The 13,595-nt window shown below is 40.7% G+C and overlaps 1 pseudogene; it reads right to left on the bottom strand.

Annotated features, from left to right (window-relative positions):
• Nucleotides 1–7,174: 7,174 nt before the first annotated feature.
• On the bottom strand, nucleotides 7,175–8,170 carry LOC101348091 (60S ribosomal protein L29 pseudogene; annotated as a pseudogene).
• Nucleotides 8,171–13,595: the final 5,425 nt, after the last annotated feature.

The raw sequence follows: 13,595 nt of genomic DNA, 5'->3' as shown, positions 1-13,595 counted from the left end.
GCCCAGCAATTTGGTCCCTCAGAGAGTTTGGATGTGTCTATGGAGCTTCCATGACCTTTTTTTGTACAAGTTGTGCTGGCTTCCGCAGTATTGTGTACTGTCTTACCCTTCACCAAAGTTACCACTTGTCTATTGTCTATTTAGTTCCCCCCCACCCCTCCCATCCCTCTTAACAAACAAACATTGTTTCTTTTTGTGTGATCACTTTATCTTTGACAAGGGCCCCAAGTCCATCAAATGGGGAAAAGACAGTCTTTTTAACAAATGGTGCTGATAAAACTTGGATGTCCATCTGCAAAAAAATGAAACAGAACCCATACCTCACACCATACACAAAAACTAATTCAAAGTGGATCAAAGACCTAAATATAAAACCGAAAACTTTAAACATCGTAGGAAAAAAAAAAAACAATCAACGCTAGAGGCCCTAATACACAGCATTAACAGGATACAAACCATAAGTAACAACCCACAAACTCCAGAAGATAAGCTAAATAACTGGGATCTTCTAAAATTAAATACTTATGCTCATTAAAAGACTTCACCAAAAGAGTAAAAAGAGAACCTACAGACTGAGAAAAAAAATTTGGCTATTTCAAATCTGACAAAAGTCTAATCGCTAAAATCTACAGGAAAATCCAACACCTCTGCAACAAAAAGTTGAATAATCCAGTTAAAAAATGGGCAAAGAATATGAACAGACACTTCACCAAAGAAGACATTCAAGCAGTAACAGACACATGAGGAAATGCTCATGATCACTAGCCATTAAAGAAATGCAAGTCAAAACCACAATGAGATACCATCTCATCTTGTCATTATTGGTACAAATACAAAAAACCAGAAAGTAACAAAAGTTGGAGAGGCTGTGGGAAGATTGGAACTCATGCACTGCTGGTGGGAAGGCAAAATGGAACAACCATTTTGGAAAACAATATGGTGCTTCCTTAGAAAGCTAGAAATAGAAATACCATATGATCCAGCAATCTCACTCCTAGAGAAATAAGAGCCATCACGTGAATAGACATATGCACACCCATGTTCATTGCAGCATTGTTCACAATAGCAAAAAGATGGAAACAATTTAGATGCCCATCAACAGATGAATGGTTAAACAAACTATGGTACATACACACAATGGAGTACTATGCAACAGTAAAGAACAATGATAAATCTGTGAAGCATCTCACAATGTGGATGAATCTGGAGGGCATTATGCTGAGAGAAATAAGTCAATCACAAAAGGGACAAATATTGTCTGAGACCACTACCATAAAAACTCATGAAAAGGTTTACACACAAAAAGAAAGGGGTGCAATAGGGATGGAAAACACTAAGCAGACAATACATAAGGGGTAACTTTGGTGAATGGTAAGACAGTACACAATACTGGGAAAGCCAGTGCAGCTTGTACAAGGCAAGGTCATGGAAGCTCCACAGACACTTCCAAATTCCCTGAGGTATGGTATTGCTGGGCTGAGGGCTGTGGGGACCATGGTCTCAGGGAGCATCTAGCTCAATTAGCATAACATAGTTTATAAAGCAAATGTTCTACATTCTACTTTGGTGAGTAGCATCTGAGGTCTTAAAAGCCTGTGAGTGGCCATCTAAGATACTCCATTGGTCTCACCCCTTCATGAGCAAGAGAGAATGAAGAAAACTGAAGACACAAGGGAGATTATTCCAAAGGACTAAATGGATCACAACTACCACAGCCTCCTCCAGACTCAGTCCAGTACCACTAGATGGTGCCCGGCTACCACCACTGACTGCTCTGACAGGGATCACAATACAGGGTTCCAGACAGAGGTGGAGAAAAATGTAGAACAAAATTCTAACTCACAAAAAAAGACCAGGCTTACTGGCCTGACAGAGAATGGAGAAACCCTGAGAGTATGGCCCTCGGAAACCCTCAGTAATGAAGTCACTCCTTAGGTTCACCCTTTAGCCAAAGACTAGACAGGCCCATAAAACAAAATGAGACTAAAGGGGCACAACAGCCCAGTGACAAGGACTAGAAGGCAGGAGGGGACAGGAAAGCTGGTAATAGGGAACCCAAGGTCAAGAAGGGAGAGTGTTGACATGTGGGGTTGTTAACCAATGTCATAAAACAATATGTGCACTGTTTAATGAGTAGCTAGTTTATTCTGTAAACCTTCGTCTAAAGAACAATTAAAAAAATCTTACTAGTAGCCAAATAAATGAACATTAAAATAGTAGTGATGTAAAAAGATGAGGGATTTTTTTTCCCTTTTAAATTAGAGTTTTGTTTTGTTTTGTTTTGTTTTAATGGTAATACTCAGTGCTGTTAAGGGTGCAACTTGGTGGCCCTGTCTATTGGCATAAGCAGATTAATATTCTGCTAGTGTGGCCCAAGGCTCCTCTATGAATTATTGACAGCAGAAATCTGTTCTGATTGGCCTGTGTCCATATGAAGTGTTAAATGTTTTAAATTCTACCCCCAGCTGGAAGACAATTTAGTGACGTATATTTAGCAACATAGATATGGTCACATTGTAATGCCTTCTAATTCTACTCCAGAGTATCATTCCTAAGGAGGTAATATAATTATGCAATTAGAAATATGTCTGATCTAATGCTTCTTAGCTTTTTTTGTAATAGCAAACATTTAGAAATAACCTAAATGTGTAATAGTAGGAGAATGGTTAAGTAAACAAAAAATTTATTTAAAAAATAAAGCAATCCTTGTGACAAATCCTCGTGAAAAACAAAAAGGAGCTCTCGTGGTGCAGTGGTTACTGTGTTCGCCTGCTAACCAAAAGTTTGGCTGCTCAAATCCACCAGCAGCTCCTTGGAAACCCTATGGGGCAGTTCTACTCTGTGTTACAGGGTTGCTGTGAGTCAGAATCGACTTGACGGCAACAGGTTTTTTTGTGAAAATAGATAATAACATGTAGAAATGCTACAATTTTTTTATTGTGATAAAAATATGTATAACAAAACATTGGCTATTTCAAGATTTTTTACTGTACAGTTCAGTGACATTAATTATGTTTGTCATGCTGTGCAACCATTACCATTATCTATTTCTAAATTTTTCCATCACCCTTAACAGAAGCTCAGTGCCACTTAAGAAATAATTCCCCTTGCCCTCTCCCTACTGCCCCTGGTAACCACTAATAAAGTTTGATCTCTATACATTTGCCTTTTCTAGATATTTCATGAAAGTGGGATCATACAGCATTTGTCTTTTTATGACTGACTTGTTTCACTCAGCATAATGTTTTCAAGCTTCATCCATGTTGTAGCATGTATCAAGACTTCATTTCTCTTCATGGCAGAGTAATATTGCATTATATGTATATACCACATTTTGTTTATCCATTCATCTGCTGATGAACATTTAGATTGTTTTCATATTTTGGCTATTGTGAATAGTGCTGTAATGAACACTGGTGTCCAAGTTACCTTTTTGCGTTCCTGCTTTCAATTCTTTTGAGTATATACCTAAGAGTGGAATTGCTGGGTCATATGGTAATTCTATGTTTAACTTTTTGAGTAACTGCCTAACTATTTTCCACAGCAGCTGCACCATTTTACAATCCTACCATCAATGGATGAGGGTCACAGTTTCTTCACATCCTTGCCAATACTTGTTGTTTTCCATTTTTCTGATCATAGCCACCCTAGTGAGTGTGAAACTGTATCTCATTATGGTTTGATTTGCATTTCCCTAATGACTAACATATTCTTTGGTGAAATGTCTATTCCAGTCCTTTACCTTTTTTTTTTTTTTTAATTGGGTTGTTTGTCTTTTTTTTCTTAAGTTATTAGAGTTCTTTATATATTCTGGATATTAAACCCTTATCCAATAAATGATTCCCAAGTATTTTCTTCCATTCTGTAGTTGTCTCTTCACTTTATGGATAGTCCTTTGATGCACAAATGTTTTTAATTTTGATGAAGTTCAATTTGTCTGTTTTTTCTTCTGTCGCTTGTGCTTTTGGTATAATATCTAAGCATCCATTGTCAAAACTAGGTCCCAAAGCATTACCCCTATGTTTTCTTCGAAGAGTTTTATGGTTTTAGCTCTCAGGTTTAGGTCTTTGATTCATTTTGAGTTAATTTTCATATATGGTATGAGGTATGGGTCCAGCTTCATTGTTTTGCATGTGGGTATACAGTTGTCCCAGCACCACTTACTTTTTATTCTTTTTTTTTTCTTATGCTTTAGATAAAGGTTTACAGAGCAGATTAGTTTCTCCTTAAGCAATTCATACACGTATTGTTTTGTAATCTTGGTTGTCAACCTCACGATGTGTCAACGCTTTCCCCTTCTCGACCTTGGGTTCCCATTACCAGCTTTCCTGTCCCCTCCTGCTTTGTTGTCCTTGCCTCTGAGCTGGCGTGCCCATTTAGTCTAGTCTTGTGTTATGGGCCTGCCTAATCTTTGGCTGAAGTGTGAATCTCAGAGTGACTTCAGTATTGAGCTGTATGGATGTCCAGGGTCCATACTCTCAGGGTTTCTCCAGTCTCTGTTGACCAGTAAGTCTTTTTTTGTGCATTAGAATTTTGTTCTACATTTTTCTTCAGCTCTGTCTGGGACCCTCTATTGTGATCCCTATCAGAGCAGTCAGTGGTGGTAGCCAGGCACCATCTAATTGTGCCGGACTCAGTCTGGTGGAAGCTGTGGTAATTGCGGTCCGTTAGTTCTTTGGACTAATCTTTCCCTTGTGTCTTTTGTTTTCTTCATTCTTAGGGTTGGAGACTTCTGAATGTGGAGGTCTTGTTGATAAACTTTTCATCACTTTGGAGCTGTGAAGCAGAGATGAAAGCATCCACCCCTTCCTGAGCTCCTGTTTGAAGGATGATGTTGTTATTGTTAGGTGTGGACAAATCAGTTTTCTACTCATAGCGACCCCATGTGACAGAGTAGAACTGTCCCATAGGGTTTCCTAGGCTGTAATTTTTTACGGAAGCAGATTGCCAGGTCTTTCTCCTGAGGAGCCCCTGGGTGGTTTCAAACCACCAACCTTTCAGTTAGCAGCCAAGCGCTCAACTGTTGCACCACCAGGGATCCTTTGAAGGAAGACACCCACTTGCTAAGGATGTAGAGTGTGGGTGTGTGGGTGTGTTTTTTTAAATTGTACTTTAGATGAAGGTTTACAGAGCAAATTAGTTCTCATTAAGCAATTAATACACATATTGTTTTGTAACATTTGTTGCCAACTCCACAACGTGTCAACACTCTCCCCTTCTCGACCTTGGGTTCCCCATTACCAGTTTTCTAATCTTTGGCTGAAGTGTGAATCTCAGAGTGACTTCAGTATTGAGCTGTATGGGTGTCCAGCCCATTTAGTCTAGTTTTGTTTTATGGACCTGTCTAATCTTTGACTGAAGGGTGAACCTCAGGAGTGACTTCAGTACTGAGCTAAAAGGGTATCTGGGGGCCATAGTCTCAGGGTTTCTCCAGCTTCTGTCATACCAGTAAGTCTAGTCTTTTTTTGTGAGTTAGAGTTTTGTTCTACATTTTTCTTCTGCTCTGTCCGGGACCCTCTATTGTGATCCCTGTCAGAGCAGTCGGTTGTAGTAGCTGGGCACCGTCTAGTTGTCAGCATTACTCATTAAAGAGACTGTTCTCTCTGCTTTGAATGAACTTAGCACCCTTGTCGAAAATCAATAGACCGTAGATGTATGGGTTTATTTATGGATTCTTCATTCTATTCCATTGGTCTATATGTCTAACGTTATACCAGCACCAGACTATTATGATTACTGTAGCTTTAAAGTTCATTTCGAGTTAGAAAGTCCTCCTACTTTGTTCTTCTTTTTCAAGATTGCTTTGGCTATTTGGGGCCCCCTGCAGCTCTGTATAAATTTGAGGATTGGTTTTACCAAGAAATGCTATGATTTTATTTGAATTAAATAAAAAAGGACTCTATCTTTTATATATACTACGGCTGAGGCCTTTGCTTGTTTGTTTTTTTAATGAATGTATAGGAACAATAGTTGGAAGGAATTACCCCAAAATGTTCATTATGATTTATGTTAGTACGATAAACTATTTTTTTCTGTTCTGTTTCCTAATTTTTCCACAGTGTGGATATACCTTATTTAACATGGAAAAATTATAAAAGTAATCCATCCCCAAATCAGTTCTTCCCATGCCTCTTCATAAATATACAAAATGACTGCTAAACATCATCATTCCCAGCAAACTCTGCATACTAAATGATACAAGGAAATACTTTATTTTATTCTCCCTGAAATATATAATGAAAGTACAAAAGAAGTCCATTACTTTCTATAGTTACTTGGGGGAAGAGCCCAGTAGTGGTCTCTTCAAAATTTACATAGAATGCCTGAATGCAATCAGTGGGAAATAGGGCCCCTTTGTGAAATACAGTGTGACACCGGAAGAAGTAGAGACAAATAACAGAAAACAGGTGATCCATGAGCAGCTGGCAGGTGTTTGCCAGAACATTGGTTTTCCACCGTTTAGTTGGTTTGTGATGATCATCTTCTTAGATAATAACTCCGACAGTGCTTTATTATCTGACTTTGGAATCTGTGATATGATGATATGCCAGTCTAAAGATGTTGAGTTTTATGTGGGCAGGGCATGGCCACACAACCCTAGCTACAGGGATTCCTGATTCTGAAAAGTAGTGAGTCAGTTTGATATGTCCATGGCCCTCAAAGTAGACTCCAGAGAATAATAGCTTTCTGTCTTTGGCTCTTCCATCCTGGGCATGAATAACCCAAAACGGGATGAAGAACCCAAGAAGGGAGATGTAATAAAGTAGGTATTCCAGAAGGGACCATACTTCTGGCCTGCTTACAGCTGGGTTTCTTTAATCATAGCTTCAGTCTCTCTCTCTCTTTTCTGCTTTGTTTTCTTCTTGTATCAAGGATATATCTGTTATGTGTCTCAGTATCTTGTTGTGGTTGGTGTTAGGTGCTGTCGAGTCATTTCCAACTCACAGTGACCCTATGTACAACAGAATGAAACACTGTCGGGTCCTGCACCATCCTCGCAATTGTTGCTATGTTTCAGCCCATTGTTGCAGTCACTGTGTCAGTCCATCTCATTGAAGGTCTTCCTCTTCTTATTCCGTAATTTTAGAGGAATGGATATTCTATCAAGGCATCTGACTGGATTTTCAGATTGTGATTTTGTTTCCTCTTCTCTCTAGAGAGAGGTGCCAGAACATCAACCTAGAGTCACTAAAGGTAGCCTCTCTAGAAAGGTTGGTATGGCATTTTGGAATCGCTTAACCTCCTTTAGAAGGCTTGAGGTATAGTTGTCTGGAGTCACTGATGGTCCTTGACTCAGTGCTTGTGGGGTTTGCTTGGTGTATTTGGAGGTGGCCGCGTGGGAACGAAAATAGTTGAGCCCTAAAAGTCGCAATCTTGGGAACTTAAGCAGCATGGAGCCTTTCTGAGTTCCTTCACTCTCAAAATAACTATAGTGGCCTGTGCAGGAATTGGTAAATAAGATATCATGTGAGCATGGACTCTATATACATGAAGGACTAATTTTTAATAGCAACTCCATTTGGTAGCAAAAAGCAACGGCAGTAGTAGAATTAATTTGAGCCCTGTTCTCTTTCTTTCTTTTTTTTCCTGCCTCTAGTTTCTTTGTACAAATAGCACAGGAGGACACCAGCCCCATGCAAATGTCAGCCCAGGGGGTCACACCAGTCCTTCTGTCCTCAGATAGAAAACTGTACTCCGGAGCCTTTGTGGGGGCCTGAGTACCTTTGGGAGCCTGACCTGGAATGAGAACTTGAGTTGAGGCCTTGGCCAGAGCTTTGACCTTACTTTTAGCTTTGACTTTGGACTTTGGCCAGCAGAGCCTGAGACCCTTGACAATGTGGGCCCGAGCATGCTTCCCAAGCTTGGGATGGGCAATGTAGGCAAGTTGACTGAGCTTGTGGTTGTCACCCCTTGGGATCTTGGGCTTGACCTCCTTGGGCCTTAAGAGATGCCTGACAGCCTCAGCACGTGCATCCATGGCCTTGGTGTTGTTGGCCTGCATTTTCTTCCAGCCCTTCTTGTTGTACTTCTTGACAAAGCACATGTTCTTCAGGAACTTGGGGTCCTTCCCCCTAAGAAATTCGTATCATTGTGATCAAGGTTTCTTGATGCCATTTCTGTGCCATTTTAGGGACTGGTTATGCGTAGCCTGGTTCTTGGCCTTAGCCATGTCTGCACTGCTGCCTGCAGCTCCCAGAGTGCCAGGGACCAGAAGAGCCATGTTCTCTCTTCTCATAAGTTGTGGTCTCCTGAGCTACCTTCCCTCATCACGAATTTTCGGAAAAATCTGGCTAGAGATAGGGTTATTTGAAACAAAGTTTTTTTTTCTGTTTGTTTTGTTTTTTTAAAAATAAGATTACTGTCTTAGGCTGGGTCATCTAGAGGAGCAAAATCAGTGAAGTGTATATATACAGACATAGAGAGAGATTTATTTCAGGGAAATGGTTCATGCAATTGTGGAGGCTGGCAAGCCCCAAATCCATGGGTCCCAATCCATAGCAGCAGGCTGGTGGCTTCTCCTGAGTCATGTGGTTGCAGGGTCTAATGAACCCCAAATCTGCAGGGCAGGCAGCAGGCTGAAGGCATCTTAAGTCCCAAGAACCAGAGATTAGAGGATGATGAGACGAATGTAGGATTGGAAAGAGAGAAGGAACTTTGCCAGAACATTCGTTATATCATGCATGCAGGCCACACTCCCAAGGAAACTCCTCTTCCAACTGATTGGCTGCTCACGTCTGATCACAGAATGGGAGATGATACATAGTGTCTGCCAAACCACTGAGAGTCACAGCCTAGCCAAGCTGACACATAACATTAACCATCACAATTTCCCTTCAATTGGATAAATTTTTCAGGGGTGGGGGTTTGAGAGGTGCCTAGGAGAAGAAACTTTAAAATGGAGCTAATGAATTTCTTGTGATTAAGGCAGCTAGGGGAAAACACGACTATATTACTCCTGGAGTTTTTGTGGCAGTTCCTACAGGTTACTCCCACCACCCGTATCTACTCCTACTTTAGTTTAACAACTATCTCTTTAATCTTTTGTCTTCTTGCTTCCGCCTTATTTTCCTATGCCTATTCTTTATTCCTATTGTTAAAATGTTTACACATTTTTCTTTAGTTCTTATATTCTTAAATATAATTTTACTTCTATATTCTTAATTGTTATGTGAAGTATTTATTTGATGATTTTCATTATTTTGTAAATCTCTTATTTTTCTAACTTTTTATCTTTGGGAACTTTATCATTTATATTTTTTATTTTAAATTTCAATTAGCTAATGTCATCCTTAATTTAAACTGCTAATGTTTTTCTTTAATTAAAACTTTATCTTATTTCTCTTCTCTTTTAAATTTCTTTTTATTCTGAATTTTTAGTCAATCACTTCTTAAATATTTGCCCTCTATTAGCTTTAGATCTTTTCTCTCCTCCTTTATTCCTTCAATTTTGTTTGATTTGTTATTTGTTTTCCTTTGACTTAGATAGACGCTTGGCCACATAGGAGCTGCATGGGGGTCGGAGCTGCCTCTGCAACCACACTTCTGAGTTCCAGTTGCCCTTTCATCCCTTCCAAAGGGGCTATTCCAAAAACTTTACCACTGATGACTCCAGATGAGTCTCCACAGGGCAATAATTAGTTTATCTTTATAAAAGAGTGTCATGGATTGAATTGTGTCCCCCAAAAATATGTGTAAACTTGGCTAGGCCATGATTCCCAGTAATATATGATTGCCCACCATTTTGTCACCTGATGTGATTTTCCTATGTGTTGTAAATTGTACCTCTAGAATGTTAATTAGGCAGTTATGTTGATGAGGCAGAACTCAATCTACAAGTTTAGGTTATGTCTTAAGTCAATCTCTTTTGAGATATAAAAGAAAGAAGTGAGCAGAGAGACATGGGGACCTCATACCACCAAGAAACAAGAGCCAGGAGAATAGCACATCCTTTGGACGTGGGGTCCCTGTGCTGAGAAGCTCCTCGATCAGGGAAGATTGATGACAAGGACCTTCCCCCAGAGTCAACAGAGAGAGAAAGCCTTCCTCTCATGCTGGCACCCTGAATTCGGACTTAACAGCCTCCTAGACTGTGAGAGAATAAATTTCTCTTGTTAAAGCCATCCACTTGTGGGGTATTTCTGTTACAGCAGCACTAGTAAACTAAGACAATGAAGAATCCAAATTCTCTCATATCACTGTCCCTGACACTCTTATACCTGGTTGTTCTGCACATTTATATTACCTGCCTAGATCCTGGAAGCATTTGAGTTCAAGACTCCCTGTGTAGATAGTAAATTTGATTTACAGAAAGGGTACCTCACTATCCAGTACATATGTGAGGAGCACTATGATAAACCATACTGACAGGTGTCAGGACTAGAAGGTAAAAGCATATGGGAGATCAGACCTAGGGAGGAGCCCTTCTTACAAAAAACCTGGCTTGGCCTTGCTCAAGTGCCCAGTGGTGGAGAACATACAGACAGACCCTCATGGGGAAAGGTTCATGGCTTGGCTGTGAACATCACTTTTACATCAGGTTCTTTCATCTCTTCTCTACTAGGACATGGGAGAATACCCTGAGAGAGGAGGCACCCCAGCCACCTTCCCACATTGTGAGCTTTCAGAAAAAAACTGGTGGAGATGCGATCATTCAAATAGTCTTTTAATGGGCTTAACCAGGTTCTAGCATGGTGTTGTTATTGTTAGTTGTCGTCGAGTTGATTCTGACTCATGTTGATGCCATGAGTTTCAGAGTAGAATCGCGCTGCATAGGGTTTCAATGGCTGTGATCTTTTGGAAGGAGATCATCAGGCCTTTCTTCTGAGGTACCTCTGGACGGATTGGAATTGCCAATGTTTTGCTTGGCAATGGAATTGCCAAGTAAGTGAGCACTTAACCATTTGTGGGGTAACCCTTCCAAAATAAAAGCCAAATTACTGCATCTTGCATTTTCTATCTCAAAGAAGGAACCATAGTATCTGGTAAGACTCTTGGGTTCTAGAGGCTACACAGTCTACACTTAAGTATATTGCTCTGGCTCATATAGTGGGTAACCTGGAAAGCTGCCAGCTTTGAATAGGGCCAAGAGCAGGAAAGGTCACTACCCCAGGTCTAGACCATAGTGCAATCAGCCACCCTACTGTTGATGATGGAGGTGTAAGTAATGGGAAAAGATGGATTATGGAGTTTATAGCAAACTTGAGAAGACAAACCACAATGCATATCCCTATTATTCTGGAGTAGTCCATGCTATACAGAGCACAGAGGTCTCTGAGTGGTGCAAACTGTCTGTACTTGGTTACTAACCAAAAGGTAGGCAATTTAAACCTACGCAGAAGTGCCATGTAAGAAGGCCTGGCAATCTGCTTCCATAAAAATTACAGCCAAGAGAACCCTATGGAGCTTAACTCTATAACGCATGAGGTTGTCATGAGTTGGAATTGACTTGATGGCAATAGGTCTAGTTTTGGTTTTGGTATCCAGAGCACAGAATTACATACTCTTTGACAAGCAGCTTCTGGTGAGTAACTGGGCCCTGGTTGAGAAGGAACATTTGACAGAGGGCACCAAAAGATCATGCATCTAGAATTGCCACTGTGAGCTCAGTTCTGTCAAATCTGTGTCCAGTCAGAGCTGGACAGGCCCAGAAGCCATCCATTGTAAGATAGAAATGGTACATTCATAATTGAACTTGAGCTGGACCAGAGGACATGAGCAGGTATCCCAGACCCCTACATCACCCATCATATTTCAGTACGCCTCCTCCAGCTTGCACCTTTTGCCATATAGGGGTCACATATGATCAGCGGAAGGAGGTGTTTCCCCTCAGGAAGAGAGGCCCACGGGAACCATGGAGGAGCTGCTCCCACACCTGTGTGGAGAAATGCATCTGACAGTGGTCTAAGGAAGCATGAGAATGTACTTAGCAGATCTCCAGGGTGCATAAGTGAAGGAGGGCCCAAGCTGCTCTGCTTAAAAGCCATTGTTGTGTTTGCACAGAGGTCATGCTTCCCGCAGGCTGCTCCTCCTTGAGTGAGGTAGGGAGACACAGAACTCTGATGGCAGACTTGCTCACAGACTGCCAACAGCTTTGTCAAAACTTCCTTAGACTGCGCAGCAGTCTAGGGCACTTCCATCCAACTTTCTCTCCCACTCTCCTTCACTTGGGGTCAGATTTACATTGAGGTCTGATGACTCTCCCATTCCTCCCTGGCTCCCTGTCTATTTCCTTTCCCACAGACATTTCCCTTAATAAAATTCTTACACACTTAATCCCATCTTGGCGTCTGCTTCTTGGAGGATCCAGACTAACACAGTACTGTGACTTTGTTCTGGCAGACAGCTAACTTACTTGTGAATCAGCTTGGTACTTTTGGGGTTTGTCTTCAGCGTTTGGTAGGCTGGATCTAAAATAGTCTTTTTCCTAGGGCTAATTCAGCCCTAAAACTAAGGTGATACCCTTCTGGGTCTATACGGAATACCTTGATGTTCAATGAGGACTTTCCGCTCTGATTAGTTAGAACTCAAATATCTCCCAGCCTTTGTGAGCTTTTTTAATTGTTCATTTTATAGTTTCCTGGTTGTTCTTCGCATGGCTTTGTGGCATTTTACCCATGCGTGTGCAGCTAAATATACAGCAATAGACTCAAGGGATCCCTGTGCAGATTTCTCTGCATAGCTGCCTCCGCTCTGGTACTTCATACCATTAATTTAAGGCACCTGAGCCTTCCCAAACTCCAGTTCAGAAAGTGCCTCCAGATAGAAACCCAGGATGATCATCAGTTTTACTTCATTTGTGTCCATTTTCTCAGGGAAAGATTACAGTCCTGTACTAACTGTCGTTCAATGTCTGAAAACAGTTGTTTCAAAAATTTTGTCCATTTTTCTAGTTGATTACCATAGAAGGGCAATTATGACAGGAGGGCAAGTTACTAGCTAGTATATCATGGCTGGGAAGTGGAATTCCAGCACCAGTACTACCCATGTTGTTAGTTGCCATTGCTTTGATTCCGACTCATCGTGACTCCATGTGTGCAGAGTAGAACTGCTCCATGGGGTTTTCAAGGCTGTGACTTTTCAGAAACAGATCACCAGTTCTGTCTTCTGAGGTACTTCTGGGTGGGTTGGAACTGCCAATTTTTGGGGGGGCGGGGGGAGGGCAAAGAGCAAAAGGACTTTATTTCTTATTGCTGCAGTTTGAATGGTTAACATCTGAAAAATCAGTAATATATTGAATATTAATTCTGTATCAGCATAAATTTCTTCCAAATAATTTTTAAAAATTTTATTTATTTTGTTGCTGTTGAAAATATCCGCAGCAAAACATATGCCAATGCAACAGTTTCTATATGTACAATTCAGTGACATTGATTACATTCTTCGAGTTGGGCAACCATTCTCACTCCCCTTTTCTGAGCTGTGTTTCCCCCATTAACATAAACTCACTGCCCTCTAAGGTTCCTATCTAATCTTTTGAGTTGCTGTCGTCAATTTGATCCCTTATAGATAGTTCTTAAAAGAGCATAATGCTCAAGGTGCATATTTTTTGCTAGCTAAGCTAAAGCATTGTTTGGTTTTAAGAAGATTTCAGGGAA

Source organism: Trichechus manatus, unplaced genomic scaffold (assembly GCF_000243295.1).
Source record: "Trichechus manatus latirostris isolate Lorelei unplaced genomic scaffold, TriManLat1.0 scaffold00047, whole genome shotgun sequence".
NCBI lineage: Eukaryota > Metazoa > Chordata > Mammalia > Sirenia > Trichechidae > Trichechus > Trichechus manatus.
Note: the sequence above shows the minus strand (reverse complement) of the source record. Positions and strands in the feature narration are given on the sequence as shown.